Here is a 6141-nt window from a genome sequence, read left to right as displayed (position 1 = left end):
TTGAGGATCTAGGATTGGAGATTGATTGTTGAGGATTGAAGATAGAGTATTGAGGATTGTGGATTGAGAATTGAGAATTGAGAATGAGGACTAAGGGTTGTGGATTGAGGTTTGAGGAATGAGGATTGAGGATTGAGGATTGAGGATTGAGGATTCAGGATTGAGGATTCAGTATTGAAGATTGAGTATTGATGACTGAGGATTGAGGATTGAGGATTGAGGAATTAGGATTGAGGATTGAGTATTGAAGATTGAGGATTCAGGATGGAGGATTGAAGATTGAGGACTGAGTGTTGAGGGTTGAGTGATGAGAATTGATGTTTGTTGATTGAGATTTGAGGATTGAAGAATAGGGACTGAGTATTGAAAACGTGTGAATTGAGGATATTCTATTGAGGATTGACAATTGATTTTTGAGGACTGAGGTCTGATGATTGAGGATTCAGGATTGAGGATTCGGGATTGAGGATTGAGGATTGAGGATTTAGGATTGAGGATTGAGGATTGAAGACTGAGGATTGAAGATTGAGGATTGAGGATTGAGGATTGAGGATTGCGGAATGAGGATTGAAGATTCAGTATTGAGGATTGAAGATTGAGAATTGAGGGTTGAGAATTGAACATTGAGTACTGAGTGTTGAGGGTTGAGTGATGAGAATTGATGTTTGTGGATAGAGATTTGAAGATTGCAGATTGAGTATTGAGTATTCAAAACTGTGAATTGACGATATTCTATTGAGGATTGAGGATTGACAACAGATTGTTGAGGACTGTGGTCTGAAGATTGAGGATTCAGGATTGAGGATTCAGAATTGAGGTTTGAGGACTGAGGATTGAGGTTTGAAGATTGAGTATTGAGGATTGAAGGTTGATGATTGATGATTGAGGATTGAGGATTGAGGATGAAGGCTGAGGGCTGAGGATTGAGGTTTGAGGTCTGAGGACTGAGGGTTGAGGATCGAGAATTGAGGATTGAGGGTTGAGGATTGAAGATTGAGGATTGGGTATTGAGGGTTGAAGGATGAGGATTGACGATTGAGGATTGAGGATTGAGGATTGAAGATTGAGGATTGAGGATTGAGGATTGAGGATTGTGGATTGAAGATTGAGGACTGAGTGTTGAGGGTTGAGTGATGAGAATTGATGTTTGTGGATTGAGATTTGAAGATTGCAGATGGAGTATTAGGTATTGAAAACTGTGAATTGAGGATTTTCTATTCAGGATTGAGGATTGACAACTGATCGTTGAGAACTGAGGGCTGAAGATTGAGGATACAGGATTGATGATTCAGAATTGAGGTTTGATGACTGAGGATTGAGGATAGAAGATTGAGAATTAAGGATTGAAGATTGAGGTTTGACGATTGAGGATTGAGGATTGAGGATGAGGGCTGAGGGTTGAGGATTGAGGATTGAGGACTGAGGACTGAGGATTGAGGATTGAGAATTGAGGATTGAGGATTGAGGATTGAGGATTGAAGATTGTGGATTGGGCATTGAGGATTGAAGAATGAGGGTTGAGGATTGAGGATTGAGGATCGAGGATTGAAGATTGAGTATTCAGGTTTGAAGATTGACGTTTGAGGATTGAGGATTGAGGATTGAGGACTGAGGCTTGAGGATTGAGGATTGAGCATTGAGGATTGAAGATTGAGGTCTGGGGATTGAGGCTTGAAGATTGAGGATTAAGTATTGAGGATTGGGGATTGATGATCTAGGATTGGAGATTTTTTATAGACGATTCAAGATTGAGGATTGAGGATTGAGGATTGAGCATTGAGGATTGAAGATTGAGGATGAGGGCTGAGGGTTGAGGATTGAGGACTGAGGATTGGGGATTGAAGATTGAGTACTCAGGGCTCAAGATTGAGGATTGAAGATTGAGGATTGGGTATTGAGGATTGAAGAATGAGGGTTGAGGATTGAGGATTGAGGATTGAGGACTGAAGGTTGAGGATTGTGTATTGAGGATTGAACATTGACAATTGAGGATTGAGGATTGAAGATTGAGAATTGAAGATTGAATATTGATGAGTGAAGATTGAGGATTGAGGATTGAGGGTAGAGTATTGACGATTGAAGGTTGAGGATTGAGTATTGAGGGTTGAGCTTTGAGGACGAGGACTGACGGTTGAGGATTGAGGTTTGAGGATTGAGGATTGAGGGTTGAGGACTGAGAATTGAGGATTGAAGGTTGATCATTGAGGATTGAAGATTGACGACTGGGGATTGAGGATTGAAGATTGAGGATTAAGGATTGAGGATTGGGGATTGAGGATCTAGGATTGGAGATTGATTGTTGAGGATTGAAGATAGAGTATTGAGGATTGTGGATTGAGAATTGAGAATTGAGAATGAGGACTAAGGGTTGTGGATTGAGGTTTGAGAAATGAGGATTGAGGATTGAGGATTGAGGATTGAGGATTCAGGATTGAGGATTCAGTATTGAAGATTGAGTATTGATGACTGAGGATTGAGGATTGAGGATTGAGGATTGAGGAATTAGGATTGAGGATTGAGTATTGAAGATTGAGGATTCAGGATGGAGGATTGAAGATTGAGGACTGAGTGTTGAGGGTTGAGTGATGAGAATTGATGTTTGTTGATTGAGATTTGAGGATTGAAGAATAGGGACTGAGTATTGAAAACGAGTGAATTGAGGATATTCTATTGAGGATTGACAATTGATTTTTGAGGACTGAGGTCTGATGATTGAGGATTCAGGATTGAGGATTCGGGATTGAGGATTGAGGATTGAGGATTTAGGATTGAGGATTGAGGATTGAAGACTGAGGATTGAAGATTGAGGATTGAGGATTGAGGATTGAGGATTGCGGAATGAGGATTGAAGATTCAGTATTGAGGATTGAAGATTGAGAATTGAGGGTTGAGAATTGAACATTGAGTACTGAGTGTTGAGGGTTGAGTGATGAGAATTGATGTTTGTGGATAGAGATTTGAAGATTGCAGATTGAGTATTGAGTATTCAAAACTGTGAATTGACGATATTCTATTGAGGATTGAGGATTGACAACAGATTGTTGAGGACTGTGGTCTGAAGATTGAGGATTCAGGATTGAGGATTCAGAATTGAGGTTTGAGGACTGAGGATTGAGGTTTGAAGATTGAGTATTGAGGATTGAAGGTTGATGATTGATGATTGAGGATTGAGGATTGAGGATGAAGGCTGAGGGCTGAGGATTGAGGTTTGAGGACTGAGGACTGAGGGTTGAGGATCGAGAATTGAGGATTGAGGGTTGAGGATTGAAGATTGAGGATTGGGTATTGAGGGTTGAAGGATGAGGATTGACGATTGAGGATTGAGGATTGAAGATTGAGGATTGAGGATTGAGAATTGAGGATTGAGGATTGAACATTCAGGACTGAGTGTTGTGGGTTGAGTGATGAGAATTGATGTTTGTGCATAGAGATTTGAAGATTGCAGATGGAGTATTAGGTATTGAAAACTGTGAATTGAGGATTTTCTATTTAGGATAGAGGATTGACAACTGATCGTTGAGAACTGAGGGCTGAAGATTGAGGATACAGGATTGATGATTCAGAATTGAGGTTTGATGACTGAGGATTGAGGATTGAAGATTGAGAATTAAGGATTGAAGATTGAGGTTTGACGATTGAGGATTGAGGATTGAGGATGAGGGCTGAGGGTTGAGGATTGAGGATTGAGGACTGAGGACTGAGGATTGAGGATTGGGAATTGAGGATTGAGGATTGAGGATTGAAGATTGAGGATTGGGCATTGAGGATTGAAGAATGAGGGTTGAGGATTGAGGATTGAGGATCGAGGATTGAAGATTGAGTATTCAGGTTTGAAGATTGACGTTTGAGGATTGAGGATTGAGGATTGAGGACTGAGGCTTGAGCATTGAGGATTGAGCATTGAGGATTGAAGATTGAGGTCTGGGGATTGAGGCTTGAAGATTGAGGATTAAGGATTGAGGATTGGGGATTGATGATCTAGGATTGGAGATTTTTTATAGACGATTCAAGATTCAGGATTGATGATTGAGGATTGAGCATTGAGGATTGAAGATTGGGGATGAGGGCTGAGGGTTGAGGATTGAGGACTGAGGATTGAGGATTGAAGATTGAGTACTCAGGGCTCAAGATTGAGGATTGAGGATTGAGGATTGAATATTGAGGATTGGGTATTGAGGATTGAACATTGAGGATTGAGTATTGAGGATTGAGGATTGGGGATTGAGGATTGAAGATTGAATATTCATGATTGAAAGTTGAGGATTGAGGATTGAGGGTTGTGGATTGAGGATTGCAGATTGAGTATTGAGGGTCGAAAATTGAGGACTGACGATTCAGAATTGAGGTTTGAGGATTGAGGATTGAGGATTGAGGATTGAGGATTACGGATTGAGGATTGAGGATTGAAGATTGAGTATTGAGAATTGAAGATTGAGGATTGAGGATTGAGGATTGGGGACTGAGTGTTGAGGGCTGAGTGATGAGAATAGATGTTTGAGGATAGAGATTTGAAGATTGCAGATTGTGTCTTGAGTTTTGAAAACTACGAATTGGGGATATCCTATTGAGGATTGAGGATTGACAACTGATTGTAGAAGAAATGAGGGCTGAAGATTGAGAATCCAGGATTGAGGATTCAGGATTGAGGTTTGACGACTGAGGATTGAGGTCTGAGGATTGAGGTTTGAGGATTGAAGATTGAATATTGATGATTGAATATTGAGTATTGAGGATTCAGCATTGAGGTTTGAGGACTGAGGATTGAAGATTGAGGATTGAGGATTGAGGATTGACGATTGAATATTGAAGATTGAGGATTGATGACTGAGGATTGAGGATTGAAGATTGAGGATTCAGGATTGAGGATTCAGGATTGAGGTTCGAGGACTGAGGATTGAGGATTGAAGATTGAGTATTGAGGATTGAAGATTGAGGATTGAGGATTGAGGATTGATGACTGAGGATTGAGGATTGAAGATTGAGGATTCAGGATTGAGGATTCAGGATTGAGGTTTGAGGACTGAGGATTGAGGATTGAAGATTGAGTATTGAGGATTGAAGATTGAGGATTGAGGATTGAGGATTGAGGACTGAGGATGAGGGTTGAGGGTTGAGGATTGAGGATTGAGGATTGAGGATTGAAGATTGAGGATTGGGGACTGAGTGTTGAGGGTTGAGTGATGAGAATTGATGTTTGAGGACAGAGATTTGAAGATTGCAGGTTGAGTATTGAGTATTGAAAACTGTGAGTTGAGGATATTCTATTGAGGACTGAGGACTGACAACTGATTGTTGAGGACTGAGGGCTGAAGATTGAGGATTCAGGATTGAGGATTCAGGATTGAGGTTTGAGGACTGAGGATTGAGGACTGAGGATGGAGGATTGAGGGTTGAAGATTGAATATTGATGATTGAAGATTGAGGATTGCGGATTGAGGGTTGTGGATTGAGGACGAGGACTGAGGTTTGAGTATTGATGTTTGAGGTCTGAGGATTGAGGATTGAGGATTGAGAATTGAGGACTGAGGATTGAGGATTGAAGATTTAAGATTGGGTACTGAGAATTGAAGAATGAGGATTGAGGATTGAGGATTGAGGATTGAGGTTTGAAGATTGAATATTGAAGATTGAAGATTGAGGATTGAGGATTCAGGATTGAGGATAGAGGATTGAGGATTGAGGATTAAGTATTGAAGATTGAGTATTGAGGATTGAAGATTGAGGATTGAGGATTGAGGGTTGAGGATTGAGGATTGAGGATTGAGTACTGAGGATTGAAGATTGAGTGTTGGGGATTGAGCATTGAGGATTGAGGATTGAGGATTGAAGATTGAGGATTTGGTACTGAGGATTGAAGATTGAGGATTGAGGATTGAGAATTGAGGATTGAGAATTGAAGATTGAAGATTCAGTATCTTGGACTGAAGATTGAGAATTGAGGATTGAGTATTGAACATTCAGGACTGAGTGTTGAGGGCTGAGTGATGAGAATTGATGTTTGTGGATAGAGATTTGAAGATAGCAGATTGAGTATTTAGTATTGAAAACTGTGTATTGAGAATATTCTATTGAGGATTGAGGATTGACAACTGATTGTTGAGGACTGAGGGCTGAAGATTGAGGATTCAGGATTGAGGATTC

The sequence above is a fragment of the Calliopsis andreniformis genome, unplaced genomic scaffold (genome assembly GCF_051401765.1).
Source record: "Calliopsis andreniformis isolate RMS-2024a unplaced genomic scaffold, iyCalAndr_principal scaffold0041, whole genome shotgun sequence".
NCBI lineage: Eukaryota > Metazoa > Arthropoda > Insecta > Hymenoptera > Andrenidae > Calliopsis > Calliopsis andreniformis.
Note: the sequence above shows the minus strand (reverse complement) of the source record.